The sequence below is a fragment of the Nipponia nippon genome, unplaced genomic scaffold (genome assembly GCF_047370975.1).
Source record: "Nipponia nippon isolate SJK-2023a ecotype South Korea unplaced genomic scaffold, ASM4737097v1 scaffold_2, whole genome shotgun sequence".
Lineage (NCBI taxonomy): Eukaryota > Metazoa > Chordata > Aves > Pelecaniformes > Threskiornithidae > Nipponia > Nipponia nippon.
Window position 1 is genome coordinate 18995931 of NW_028262336.1, and position 15827 is coordinate 19011757.

The window sequence follows — 15827 nt, forward strand, 5'->3', positions numbered from 1 at the left end:
TCAAGCTATACTGTTTCTGTATTTCAGACACATTTTGAAACGTTTTCTCCTTGAGAAATAGGAGCATTGATTTAGCAATTGAAATCAGTATCAGCTTTGCTATTGACTCAGAATAGACCTGAATTTCCTTCTCTGAGTTTATTGGTACACAGAGAGCGCAGCACATGGCTCAGGGCTGAGACATCTGGACTTGAGAAACAGGATGATTAGGATGGACACAGTGAAACAGTATGTGTTTTCCAGGGACACAAACTTGCTGTGTTCTGTGGTAACATGGCTTTAAGCACAGTATAGCCTTTAAAAGGTGCTGTATGCAATGCACATGTACCTGAAAGCATATTCTTAGTGGGAGTGCTGGTTAGAAATGGCAGTGAGGTTCTGCCTCTCAAAGAATCTAGTTCTGATGGTTTCAGTTTCTATTGAGTTTATTCAAACTAGTGGATTTATTCCTCAGTGTTTAAAAAATGGAAGGTCTTGAGTTTTACTTTACCTAGCTTGTTCGAAGTATTTGTTCTTGAATAGAAACTCATGATACAGACTTACCCGGATTATTCTTCCTAAATGATGTTTGGAATACTGGTACAGTTTTCATTAGTGAATTTTTCATGAGGTAATGTATGCCTCTACTGCTGCTTCAAGCTTATCAGTGAGCAACAGCAGCTTGGAAAGACCTTGTTTTGTACAGATTTACCAATGTGCAAAGAGAATCATTCTGGTCAAAGTTGGCCCAATGTCACTGAAATGTCAGCCTTATAGTGTTGCTAGAGAGCATCAGAACTGTTCTTTATGTGTGTCAGTGGAGTCCTGTAACCACAGCTCAATGTGCATACTTTCAGTGGAGCTGGAGATCAAGAAGCAAGATTATAGGAGGGAAAAGTTAATAGCCTGTGATTCAGTATTCTGAATGCTCTGTTGGGTCAAATGGTGGAGTACACTGAGAAACCAGCTGTGGAGCTGTAGAACCTGCCCAGTTGTTGAGGACAACTTCCCAGGGCAACTGAGGTCCACTGGGCAGTCATATGAACAGTGTTAATATTTTTTTTTTTTTATCTGCTTGAGATAGCTAGGGGGATTTTTTCTTTTCTTTGTTCTTGTTTGAGGAGGAGGCTGAAGAAGGTGTTAGGAAGGTGAGGAAGGGAAAAGCAATCTATTCTAATTATTCACCACACAAATATTTGAGTTAGTTTTGAGCTGTGTGAATTAATACAGAGTTCATTACTTGGGGTGGGAGGGAATTGTTTTATGCACAGACACCAGATGTTAAGGTGGAAAGATCTATTCTTTGTTTTGTTTTGGTGCTTTTTTTTCATGCCTCCTTTCCACACATATATCCAGCGCTTACTCTTTCAGCTTTGAGTGTACCCCTACCCAGAGAGATCAGTTCTAAGAGGACCCCTCAGAACATTGAATCCACTACTTCTTACTGATGAGAACCTGCTACCAAAATACCTGCTTGCAAATATCTCTTAACTGACTTATTTTCTTCTCTTTAAGGCAAAGGTTTGGGATTTGGGGTTCTTTGTGTTTTTGCTCTGTGTTAAAAATGTTTGCAAATCATCTTGTGTCGGTGATGCGAAGATCACTGGTCAAAATGGGTCAGCTCAGCCATGTACGCAGAGAAACTCAATGATCATCCTTGAATTAGGCTTAATCTTTGTTTATTTTCAACTTTGTTTCTTTTAATTGCTCACTGGAAACTGAGGTGAATCTGTTCTTGTATTGGTTGAAATGATCCCTCTATATGCCTTTTGTTTTTACAAGTTTCGTTATCATCTTCCAGCAGTCTCTGTTGGAGGCGAGTTACTAGGTTATGCGTACCTATAGCCTGAGCCAGTGTGGCTCCTCTTAAGTTTCTTTTGCTTTTTTGCTAGTTGCCCACCAAGGAGAAACTTTCATGTGATCTGATTAGACATTGCAACAAAAATGTTCAACAAAACCTTTATCATAATGTCAATGTACTATGCCAGTTCCACTGCCATTATTTCTGTGGAGAAGAGAAAAGAGCTTCTTCGTAGTTAGTTATACATCAGTTATGTGTTAAAGAAGTTTTAAGAAATTGGTATCTGTATGCCCTTTCTCCAGGAGGGGGATTGAAAGAGCAAACTGCAATTTAAAACCATGACTGCCAGTAATGATATTCAAGGGACTAGAAAAAGAGGGTTTTCTTTTTAAACAAAATAAAACCCTGTGGGCAGTCCCAAGCATGTAACCAATTACTTATCTTCTTGTCCATCTACCCTTTGTTGTGTGAATATTTTTCACAGTATGAATGTCTTAAGACCTACATAGGTGCTTGCTGCAGATCATCAAATTGATGTTACTTTTTTTTAAAGTTAAAAAAAAAAATAGTGATAGCAGTTTGATAACAGGGGCACTACATTTTCAGTTGTACAGCAACCACTGTGCAGCACAAAAGAGGCAAGGCAGATATCTACAGCAATTATTTCAGCTGTAACGATAATAAACTGTTGGACAATTTAGTAGGTTTCAGATGGAAATTCAGGATATTTTATAAATGTCATCTTATGAGCTCTGTGAGATGAACACAATTGCTAGCCACTAACCAGGAAAGGTATAAAAATCTTAAACGCCTGGAGAGAAATACTTGCATCTGCTTATTGCACACCCTTATCACTTTAGCTAATGTAAGGTATTTCAATAACATATGCAGTTGACCTTATTTTGCCATATAAAGATTGTATTAATAAACAAGCTCAGCTGTGCAGGGCTCCAGAAAAGGCTACTTTAGGAGTAGGTATGTTTGGGTAGAAGAGGATGGGTTTATTTCAGTCTTTCTTTCCCCTTATGGGAAGTTTCAAATTTTGTCAGTGCTTAATGACTCCACATAAAAAGCACCTACTTTGTCTACACTTATGAGTTTTTCTTCTCTCACCTTGCAGTGTATTTTGCTTTGTGCTCAAACAAACAATTGTTTCTTCAGATTTCTCACAGAAATTTTAATGAACAATGAAATTTTAAATAGGTGGGTGAGGCACTAGCCTAGTCCATTCTGAGCTGAGCCTAGATATTCTCTTCAGAATGAGCCTAGGTATTAATTTCCCATCAGATTAAAAAAAAAAAAGGATTTGAACACCAGCTTCCTCATTCGACGTTGTATTCAGTAAAACAGTAAATGAATACAAATCCTTTTTTGCCTATTGAAGATGATAAAATACGTACTGATTTAGACATGCAGCCCACACACATGTGACCTATTTCAAAGAATGGTGGAGGTTGGAAGGGACCTCTGGAGAGGTCGTCTTATCCAACTCTCCCTGCTCAAGGAGGGTGACCTAGAGCAGGTGTTGCCCAGGACCATGTCCAGTCTCTCTGGGCAACCTATTCTAGTACTCAGTCACCTTCACAGTAAAAAAATGTTTCCTGATGTTCAGAAGGAGCCTCCTTTGTTTCAGTTTGTGCCCATTGCCTCTTGTCCTGTTGCTGGGCACCACTGGACGGAGACTGGCTCCTTCTTTGTACCCTTGCTTCAGGTATTTATTATATATTAATAAGATCCTCCTTGGGCCTTCTCTTCTCCAGGCTGAACAGTCCCACCTCTCTCAGCCTCTCCTCATAGGAGAGATGCTCCAGTCATCTTAGTGGCATTTCATTGGACTCTCTCCAGTATGTCCATCTCTTTCTCTTGTACTGAAGAGCCCAGTGGACACAACATTGCAAGTGTGACCTCACAAGTGATGAGTAGAGGGGAAGGATCACCTCTCTCCACCTGCTGGCAACACTCTTCCTAATGCAGCCCGGGATGCCATTGGCCTTCTTTGCAGCAAGAGCACACTGCTGGCTTTTGTTCAACCTGGTTTCCACCAGGACCCCAGGTCCTTTTCTGCCAAGCTGCTTTCCAGCTGAGTGGCCCCCAGTACATAACAGTGTATGGGGTTGTTCCTCCCCAGGTGCAGGACTTGGCATTTCTGCTTATTGCAGTTTCTGAGGTTCCTGTCAGCCCATTTCTCCAGCCTGTCAAGATCCCTGTTTCATAAGAAGCTAAGATTTACCAACACAGTTCAATACTTTCCCTCCATCTCTGTTTTTTTTTTTTTTTTTCATGAAAAGACAGGTCATTGACATCTTTCATTCTGAATGTATTCAGCGTCTAGCGTGAAATTTCTGTCCTGAGTAATCTCTTTAGGCTCTCAGCGACCTGATCTAGTTGAAGATGTCCCTGGTCATTGCATGGGGGTTGGAATAGATGGCCTTTAAAAGTCCCTTCCAACCCAAACCATTCTATGATTCTAAATAAGGTTTATTTTACTGAAGACAAGGATTTTTTTAAAAAGTTAATTATATTTTCCTTGGTAGAAAATAAAGTGGAAAAACTTTAGTCAAAGCATAATTTAGTAATTGTTTTATAGTCTGGAAAATAGAAATGCACTCAGAATCTGGAAAAAAAATCACATTATATGATTTCAAAACATTTTTACTATTAAATACAGAAGGGAAGCAGAAGGTGACAAATATAGGTAGAGCACACACTGGACACCTTTGAGGCTATATGCTATTAATTTTGATACTCCCCCACTATATGGAAGAGAGGTGGGCAAACAGGGATAGTGTTATGCAAGGTGCACTTAACCTAAAGCATTTTTCTTAGCAATTTCTATATAAGTTCAAAAAACCAGTGTTCCTCTTCTCTCCCTTCTATTTTACCACAAACCAGGGAGGATATTGTCAAGGAAGTGACTTTAATAAGAACATTTCTTAATACAGATTTTTTTTTTTTTTTACAGTAATGCCCAAATTTGAGTAATTTTTAGGTACTTAAGCATCCATAGACAGAATTTTGCATTCTTCTGCTGGAGTACTTTTGTCCAGTGTTTTGGTTCATACTTTCATCCTTAAAAAATATCACAGCCTTGCTTGTAAAGGACAGTAAATCTCTCAATAAATCCTGACAATAAATCTTTCATGGTTTAAGAAGTTTGTAAGCCCTAGTGATTCCTTAATGCTGCATTCTTTGTCTTAAGTGGAATGTTTTAATGGATTTTTAATACATGTATAAACATACAAATTAATATTACATGTTGCAGAGATGTGAAATCTTATTAGGAAAAAATTCTAAAGGGATTGTGCATCACAAAATGAAAAATTAAAAAAATAAATCCACTGCTATTAATGGAAGAGTGGCTCTGCTATGTGCAGTAATTCCTGCTTCTCCACATTAAATGTAGCCATTTAAGGTATTTCTAAGCACTTCATCACCTGAATATTAAAATGCCAAACTTTTTCCTAATATGTGTCATGAAATATACGTGATAGGAATATTAATTCACATTAAAGTTGTTATTCCAAAAGAAATACTATCCTTAGGAATTTCTTTAAGTTCTTTTTATATGTTTTATTTTATCTTGTCAAGTCCTATGTTTGCGTGTAATTCACCTTTCCAATGTTAAAAAAGAAGTTCTTAGTGCAGATAAAAACTCTTACAAAAAAAAAAAAAGAAAGAAATTTTGAAGTCTGTTAATCTAAAAGGTTTTTATGAGAGTGACATTTGTGTGCACAACACACAGGTCAGTGCACCTGATATTCAGGACAGGTATGTAACACCATGCAATATTTAGCACTCTGCAGGGATGTTGAAAATTGGCAAGGGATTTCAATGCTAAATTTAGACCTAGAAAACTCAGCCAAACCAGAGTAGCTTTAAGTTGTTAAGCATTAATCAAGTGTCTCCATAGTGACAGGTCAGAACTGTAGGTGCTAATTCATGGGGAAAAATTAGATATTGTTTCATGGGGGAAAAATACATGGTTGAGGCAAGATAGACAAAACTCCTTTGTGTCACAAACCTTTTTCTTGGGTAACTGGGGAGAGCAAAATACAAAATCTGGGGAACATTGGAACATGAAAGTGAATTATAGTATTTAAGTGCTTGGCTGGTTGATATAATGGAAGAACTCCATAAGCTAAGCACTGATTACATGAAACAGTGCTGAAAATTTTGCTTCTCTTGGAGAGTTCAGAAAAACAGCTGAGGGAGAACCCTATACAGCCACTCTATAAACACAGAGTGGGAAAACCCCATATATTCACTTGATGAACACAAAGCACAAACTTCTTGAATGCTCATACCCATAGCTATATGAAAGTAGTGTTCACTTCTCCAAAGCTTTGCATAATCTCAAAAAGAATAACCTGAAACATCACATCAATATTTTAGGAATAAAAGTAGACTGGTGTGTCTAAAAACTACTTTTTGTCATTCTGCGTGGTACTTAAGGTTAGTGTACATGCCATAATCAGTTATAATTTCCTGCAGAGTTCATGGTCAACCATCTCCATTCAGTTGTCTTCTGTATGGTTCTCCTATTAGCAGACATATCTGGAGAAGGAAGGCCTTGCTTTGCTTTTTCTCTCCACTGTCGCTACTGGTCTTGGACTTCATTTTTCTGAAGTTTTCACTCATGGTATGGGTGGTCTAACACTGATCTAATTTGTTGCTAACCTCAGGTCAGTTTGTGCCAACATCTGTAATTGCCAGTGTATAAGAATACAAATTTGGATGTGAAATTGTTGTGACTGAATCTATACAGTTGATTCCAGTTCATCCCTTTCATATATTTCTAGGTCTATGAAATGTATAACTACTCAAAAAAAAAAAACAAAACAAACCAGTGTTGTGATCTACTACAAACTGAGTAGTAACGCTATATTTGGGGAAAATTATCCATTTTAGCGCAAATGTATTATTTAATGTGAAAAAGTAAGTGAAACAGAATGAATTAATCTGCTTGATGAAGACAATGTATCTTCTAATGGGGCCAAAGAATGATGTTCTTTATAGACAATTCACTAGTGACAAGTGCCAGCTGAAGAACTTGCATTGGAGACTGTTACTTGACTAAAAGACTTTTTTAATAAGGAAAAGGTTTTCCTTTTGCCAGGTTTTTTGGTTTCATTTCAATGGAGACTCAAAACTTGCATTTCATAATTTATTGGTGTTTCATTGTCTTATTTCCTCCATAAATCCTGAGTGAAGTTACAGTTCCCATGATGCTAACAGCAGCTCAGCTAGCAGGTATACATAGTCTACGATGGGAAAGGAAATGATGTCCTTATATAACATGGGAACAAGTAGCCTATGGATATTACTCTTTCATAGCAACATCTGGTTTAAGTTTACAGATAAATGTATCAAGTCAGATAATTCGAAGTGAACTAGGTATTTAAATTTTGAAATGTAAAAACATAGAAACAAATGAACTTGCACTAAGAGGAAAGACTGAAGAGTTAGGGTTTTTGTCCCTGAAGAGGAGAAGGCTTGGGAGGACCTCATCACAGTTTTCCAGTGCTTAAAAGGCAGATAAAAGGCATCAAAGATGATGGAGGCTCTCTCTTCACAAGGAGTTACATGGAGAAGACAAGGGGCAATGGGTACAAGTTGCACCAGAGGAGGTTCTATCTTGATATAAGAAAGAAATTTCTTACAGTAAGAACAGACGTTCACTGGAACAACCTCCTCAGGGATATGGTAGAGTCCCCATTGCTGGAGGTTTTCAAGAAACAGATGGACAGGGTGGTAGTCTGTCTCAGTCTCTTCTCCCAAGTAACAAGTGATAGGACTAGAGGAAATGCCCTCAAGTTGCACCAGGAGAGGTTTAGGTTAGATATTAGGAAAAACTTCTCCACCGAAAGGGTAGTCAGGCACTGGAACAGGCTGCCCAGGGAAGTGGTTGAGTCTCCATCCCTGAAGGTATTTAAAAGATGGGTAGATGTGGTGCTTGGGAACATGGTTTAGTGGTGGACTTGGCAGTGCTAGGTTAATGGTTGGACTTGATGATCTTAAAGGTCTTTTCTAACCTAAATGATTCCATGATTCTATATAATCTCATCTATGTTCTCTTTCCCACAAAAGGTTGGACCCGATGATCTTCCCAGGTCCCTTCCAACCTAGGCTGTTCTATGACAAATAAGAGACAGAAAAGGGGGGTTAAGAAAACTGATTCCTGAAATAGACTGCTTTTTGGTGCGTTTGTGGGAGGGGCAGTTTTCTTATATAAAACAATAGTGGGATAGAAGTAAAGCAGCCTATTATTTCTTAAAATGTTTGGGAAATTGTCAATCTATTCATTACAGTCTGCATAATGACCTGGAAATTTTGGATTTTAAGAGGAATTGCAGCAGCCAAAAATAAACCCTGAAAAAGGAAAAAAACTCGAATTTTATGAGGAAAAGCAAATATGAGAATAAGAGGAAAAACTTGTCAAAATTCAATTTAAATAGGAAAAAGCATGAAACGCAGTTTAATTTTTAACCTGTTTTCCTTGTTGTTCTTGTTAAACCAAAGGACAATGAGCAAAGTGGGTATTAATGTAAAACAATGAATTTTATATTATAGAAATTTTAGTCAGAAAGTGATGTCTAAGCATTGTGGTTTTGTTGAATTGTTTTTGTATATAAGACACTCTAACATAGCCTAACTTACTCTCAGTTAAAACCTTTAGATAACTGCACTTACCTGTATGTTCCCACAAGACCCTAAAGTAAAGCTTATTGGGGACATTGTAAAAAGTAGTAACCCTGTCAGTACAATTTATAGACCATCTACTTTTTTGATCAACACATGGAGGAGTTTTATTGTAGAGGGGGAAAAACAAACAAACCCAATCAAACAAAAAAACTGTGATCCTAAAAAATGTGTATTTTAAGGCACACAGAAGTAGTAGGTACTCACCCAAGTCTCTGATTGCATATACCTCAAATATAAGGGTTTTCTCACAGTCTGTCTGCACTCTTATGTGGTACGACCCCATGCCCTTAGTTTGTTTTCACCAGTGGGTTTTCCCATCAAACTGAAACCCATTTATAGTCCATAAATTACAGTAGAAGGGCTGGTGTATGATCTTTATACAAACTTTATTTCTGGGCCCAGTGGGGATATATACAACATGGAGAAAATACAGCTATTAAGTGTTTTTATTCAAGACATGATTATGCCAGCTTAAATTTGTCTCTCAAAGAAAAAAAAACACTTAAAGGTCATTTACTGACTGAAAAGCGTATGATGGTAAGTACAATCCTTAATGCATAGTTTTTCCTCTCAGGCTCATTTGAGTTCCAAGCAATTTTCTCTCTCTGCTGTGTAACAAAGGATACAGTGCAAGTATGCTACAAATATGCATATTAATACAAAATACGTATGTGCTGTCTGGGCTTGTTCTTAGTGTTAGGCCAAATACTTCAAATAATTGATATAGCATTTACATGTAAAGTTCTAGAACAAGAACCTTCAGGTTTCAAAGTCAAACACTGAAGTTAAAAAAAGGTCACAATTAAAGTAGCCATTCAGTTTTCTTCTGGTGTCTTTTTTGTGTATGCGTTGCTGTGGTCATTAATTACATAATCATTTCCTGTAAACCTTTCTACAAAACCTTAGTGTTCATCACCGCACAGGGGAGAAAGCATTTGCTAAATGGGGAACTGCTAAATGATTCTTCATTATGTTCATCATTAAGTAGCGGCTATATTGCTGTACTTTTTACATGCCATCAAAATGCTGCACTTTATACAGTATTATTAATTTCCCTCATGGGGTTTCTTTGGCATTTATCACCACAATCTGAAGGATTCACAATATTTTATGAAATTAGCTTAATAATTTGTTAGGTAAAGTAACCACTTTGCCTTCACCTTGCAAATGTGAGCTTAGGCACAGAGAGGTTATGGCCCAAATAAGACAGCTATTATTTTATATTGTAGTTTGAGGTGCCTATTATTTGCTTTTAAGGTGTCATTTCATATTTTTCCTTATTTCTGTAATGAATAAGACAAGTGGCGGAGAGAAAAGAAGCTGTGTCATGCTACATAGCTTTCTCTGAGCACCATCCATCTTTAGCTTGGAATGAAATGGAGGCTGTGCTAAAATTATCATCTGATTAGGTAATTAAGGCTGTGTTATGATATGTATTTATAAAGGGTTTGAATTTCAACTGCATGACCTTCCGCAGATGTTGACATTTCATAATTTCTGAACACTTGTGTTGAACCTTACTTTCTGTAATTGACTTAAAATAAAATTTCCTTAGTTTTAACAGATGAACACCTATTAACCACTTCCTTATTCAGGTAATCAGTAAGACTAGTTTCTCTAGATCCACAGCACAAGATGTGCCGCCTGACATAGTAGAGTACACAAGGTTTTGTGACTGTGGGCATCAACTGCCAGAACCTATTGGCTAAGCAGCCTCAGAGGTGTTTGCTGGGCATCAGGGGAGGGTTCTCTCCAAAGACTTCTAGCTCCTCACTTCACAGCTTTTCTCTTTTCTGTTCTTCTCATGTGCCACATTAACCTCTAGGGTCCGTCCTTTCCACTTTCCACCCTGGACTCTGCCACTCTTTTTTTTTTCCTTCTGCATTTATCGCATTGTATTCCAGAAACTCATAACTTCCTCTTGTACAGCAATAACAAGGAGAACCGCTAAGACAGATTTCCTACTTATGGCCCCATAAGAAAAGATGCTTCTGTTAAAGATAGCTGTGAAACTAATTCTTGCTTATGTCCAGTTATGTGCCCACTAGAGACAAAAGCTGTCATAGCATAACTGCCTAGCTGTAAAGTGTTGTGTAGTATCTTTGTGACATTGGATGAATTGGAACTGATTTTAGCAGTGTCTGCAAAGAGCGTGTTCCTGATGCAGAGAAAATCTTTGTGCTGGTTTCAAAGTACCTACTACATGAAAAGATGCCCCTGAGAAAATATTTGCTCCCTCCTTATGAAATAATGGTGATAATCTAAGAATGAATGAAATCCATAACAACTGCTATATTATACGGTCACGCCATAGGCACATGTTGTCCTCTATCCTTTTTCTGATGGTACATGAACAGGTGTCAAGTGAAGAATATAAGACCAAGGAAGGCAGAGAGTGATAGTTTCCCAGTGTACTCTTCCTTATTCCAGCAATACTGTTGAGATATGTAGATGTGAATTTAGAGATGGGGTTATAGTTGTGATAGCTCTTGGCAGATTTTGTCATGAGTTTATTTAACCAGTGTATATTTGTCCCTATCCCATAACACTTAGTTTTAAAATTTCAGTGCAAATTCCGTTATAAAGAATTTGATTCAGAAAGCATTTACCATGAAAAGAGCTAGCTTGTTTCACCTGTAAAATGAGAAGCAATGCTTACAAAACTAATAGGTTTGCATTATTTTACAACATGTATTTATTCAGAGGAGACAATCATAAACTTTCTATTTACTCTATTTATCTGAAATTAAGTTTGCTAGACATTGTAAATAATTGACAATTTTTATTTACATGCATGCTGGGCAACTTTCTTATTTTGCAAAATATTTTAATAGTTACGCAGGTAAATGTAAAGGTATTTAAGTGGTCATTGGCAAATCTGGCACTGTGGCTGCTGAGGTCTGAAAATATTGTTCTGGCATTTCATGTTGCTTTTGGTTACACTGGTAAAGAATTAAAAAAAAAAAATAACCCCAAAACCCCAAAAAACTAAAAAAACCCCAAAACAACAAATAAACAAATACCTCCAAGATCAACACAAGATTGTTGTTCCTGGGCTAGCAAGGAGGGAGCAGACAAACGTCAGGAGAAATGACTATAAATATTGTCTACCAGAAAGGATTTAATAACTGTCCTTGACTGAGGTTAATGACTTTTTCTTTTGGAGTCAAATTGCTTTCTTTTCAGCTCCAGCCATGTTAAGAATTGTGGTGAGCATACTGTAGAATAAGACGTTTGCATTATAGTGGAATTTTGTAAATAACATTCATGTTAAATCCATATTTTTCTAACATACAGAAATACGAATACTATAGTTTTAAAAAGTGAAAATCACCTACATTAATACCTTTGAACATTTAGGGCTAAGTCACTATCTTTGGGTGACTATACAATGTATCCTCTCTGGTCAAAATCTGGAGACTGGGCATGTAAATAAATCCATTTATTCTGGTTATTATTATTTTATTTTTGAGAATATACTCACACTTTCTGTTCAGGTTCCAGTGTCAGACAAAATAATGAAACTTGTAATATTTATTTTATTTGAGGGTGGTTGTGGTAGGCTTTTTTTTGTTTGTTTGTTTTGTTGGTTTGGTTTTGAGTTTTTTTGATGTTGACAATGGACTTGATCAGAGAAACTCACGTTGTCTCAGGGGTTTTCACTCTTGTCCCAGGAGGCATGTACTTTGTCCTTCCCTCAATTCAATATATTCAGGTATTGATATCCCTGGAGACAAACCCCGGGGTGGTGTCTGAGGATTTATTGGAGGAGAAGATGATGATGTGTAAAGGAGGCAGTATGATGAGACATAGTTGATGTCTACTGTCACCAGACCTGAAATGACAGCTTCACATCCAAGCTTAGATACTTGGATGAATCTGTATGGAACATGCTTTCTTTCTCAAATCTTCTAGTCTTGTTCTCTTTGAAATTTTTTTGGTAAGTGACAAAATCTATTATAAAGTTGCATGTAACTTAGTAGAATATCTGCAGCTGAGAAAATTTAATACTAACATAAGTACAGACTAAAACCTTCCTGGAGGTAGGGGGAAGGAATTTGCTACCATGATGATAGCCCATGGAAAGGCTTTCATGTATATCGTAAGAAATAACTTGAGATAAGTTTCATCACCAAAATAAATTCTTATTCTCCACCCACCTTTTTTGCAGTAGTATTGGCCTTAACATGTGAGTATCTATTTTCTTCGGTTATAATAAGCCTTGCAGTTAACAGAAAACAACAACAAAAAAATCTTTATTATCTTTCAAAAGTGGACCCAAAGTCCATTGAACTGATGTATTTTAATGGATACTGAGAGCTCATAACTTGCACTGTATTTTAATTCCTAATGCATTTTTTTTTTACTGTAGGAACACTTTCAACCTAAGCAGTGAAAATTGAGACAGACTTGAAAACTAGCTCTGAAGGTCACTGAAAATGTTCAAGGAACTTTAAAAATATTTTCTGGTGATATTGAAAACTGAATATTTTCAATGAGAAAATGAAAATTTTTTATTTTTGAGGCTTGTTGGGAAAGAGCCATCTTTTGAGGGGGGCTAACACCTGTTTTCCCCGGGGTGGTAAATAGTGATATCCATTTATTATACATTTTAAAAGAAGGAAAAATGTCTTTTACATTAGCTAAATCCTGTTCTAGGGGTAAGAAATATTCTTAGCCTGCAAAAACTTTATGCAGCAACATGCAGAGATTGAAAGCCTGTTCTCACTCAGGTTTGAGCTTGAGTTGTAGCTCTCAGGTGGTGCAAAGCAGTCACTGAAAGGAACGTGAGTAGAATGGCTGGGGGGGAGATTGCTCCCTTACCTAAGCCTCAATGGCTGCCTGGCATGCAGCCTGTGTTGGGACGGCACAGGTAAGCTCTGGTCCTGGCCATTTGGGAGGTGGTAAGTGACAGCTTCTGGTACAGGCTGCATGTGCTCTCAGCACATATGGGGCTTTTTTTTGGTGCAAAATACTTCCAAACGGGTTAGCTGGATTGGAAGAAGAGGGTTCATGGTGTCAGATGGGTGTCATGGGAGCCATACTTGTCTTTTGCCACATCTCAGCCAATGCATGGTGCTGGTCCATGGAGTAGCTTGTCTGCAGCATTGTATCAGTCAAGCCAAGGCTGGACCGGACAGCACAGTGTGAACCCTGTGGTTCCTTAACCACTAACCCTCTGCTGAGCAACTTAGTCATTTCTGTGCTACAGCTGTACTCTGAATTTACAACAGCATGCTCTTCTCCAAGTTGCCTTATAGAATCTAAGCAGAATAAATATATATTTTTAACCATCTGTTCCAATTTCTTGTTGGGGCCTCCTGAGACACTATGAAGTGGGGCTTGTGTGTGTGCTTTTTGAGCCATGCCTTAAATACTCTGAGGCTCAGTTTTTGTTACTTGCAGAGGGGTTTACTTTTAAAGCTTGATGAGTCTGTGGGTTTTCTGGATGTCTGTTTAATTGGATAGGCCTTGGGAAATCTTGTTCAAAAAGAAAAAGGTCTGCCAGGGAAGAAAAATACAGTGAATATCCTGAGGATAGGTAGATAGGAGAAATGGGGAAATGCTGCTAAGTGTGACAATGAAAGAAAATAAAATAAAATAAAAAACAAACAAAAAAACCAAAAAAAACCCTGTGAGAAGGAGAGAAAGGGGAAGGAAAGAATCAAGCTATTCATGAAACAAACTTTACTGTACTTTGTTCCCGTGACTGGCAAAAGAGAGCTCAGTGTGGCAATTGTACGAAGCTTCGGAATATCTTCTGCTGTAACTTGTTTCAACTTTCATCCAACTTCAGGAATCAGTTGCAAAAACTAACAAATCCATGTCTAGTTTTTTTTAGGATAGCTTAATAAGCTCAGATGAATACATAAGCGTAGCAACATGTAACAGTTATACCTCTTTCTGTGTTTGAGGAAGCTGGTGATATTTAATGACCTCCCCTCTACTATCCATTAGTTTCTTTCCTTAAAAATATAATTTTATTGAAGTAAGACATAATGAGCAATGACTTAGACATCTGCTTCTCTAGACTCGATTGCATTCAGAATGATGGACCAACATAAATTTTGCTGGTTGCTCTGTCTCATGGCAATGTAATCCTACTGATGCTCAAGTTTCAGCAGCCCGGGCAGGCTTCATTCACCTCATTGTGCTTTCCCTGCCCAGTAGCCCATAGTGCCTTCTGCCCAGATGACCGTCCTCTCTGCTAAAACCTCTTTTCATATCTTCCATTATACTTGCATATTTTGTTACTAAAACACTTCTGTACATAATACGCTCTTCTTATTATGCACTTGAATAGAACTTTTTTCCTTTTATTTTTTCCCCTCTCCAGGACAGTGGTTATGTGATTGCCCGTTATTTACAGCTTGCATACACCAAATACCAGCAGCAAGGATGAACCTCATTTTCTTGTTCCTTGCTGTACATTAGTGGGCAAGCGGATGTGCTTAATTGTGTTTTTATCTGAGCTAATAGAAGCTGTGCCAGGTTGTTAGACATGGAAGACTGCTTAATACCAATTTTGTCCCCACCAGGGGTCTCCGAAGGCCCCGTTGCCTGGATACGCCGAGCCCGGGGTACCTCAACGGGTGCTGGCAGGGTCTGGATGTTTGCAGGGGAACTCTTTGGATCTTTAATTGCCTAGAGAAGTTGGTGATACTCTGCGTTTCCTTTTTCATCCATGCCTTAGGAGATAAGGGGAAGGGTGGCTTTTAGGTTTGTGGTTTGGTTTTTTTTTTTTTAAGTTCCTTTTCCCTCCTTTCTCCCTGTGTGATGCACTTGCCACTATTCTGGCATTTTATGGATACTATTTTAGGATTAATTCATTTATTTCTTTTGCGTATTAACGTATGCAGTGTACCAATTAACATGAATCCTATTAAAATCCCTTAAAGTGAAATTGTTTCACTTTATCTTTGAACTTTATTTGATATGCCAAACACATTTCAAAAAATGGATGAATCTGAATGAATTCTTCCCCCTTGACCACGTCTGATTTCCTGCTGAAATTTGAATACTGTATGCTGGAGCTATCCACAGATTCTTTTGACAGCTTGAGTACATTTCCAGATGGTGTGTAATCACCATTCCTTTTTAAATCTGTTTTTATAATGGTGATAATTAAGAATTATTTTCTAGGACTGAATAGTCTGTACATCCAAATTGAAAATGGTCAAGAAAGTAGTTGGCAACAAAGGGCTGAACTAAAATTTATTTCACTATGATAGGATCATGATTGCACCCTAATTTTAAATGAAATGATGTTGTGCTAATTGTTGCATGTGGGAACAAAATAGCTCAGCTTTGGGTGTTTTCTATGACACAGAAAAGGGGCAGAGGT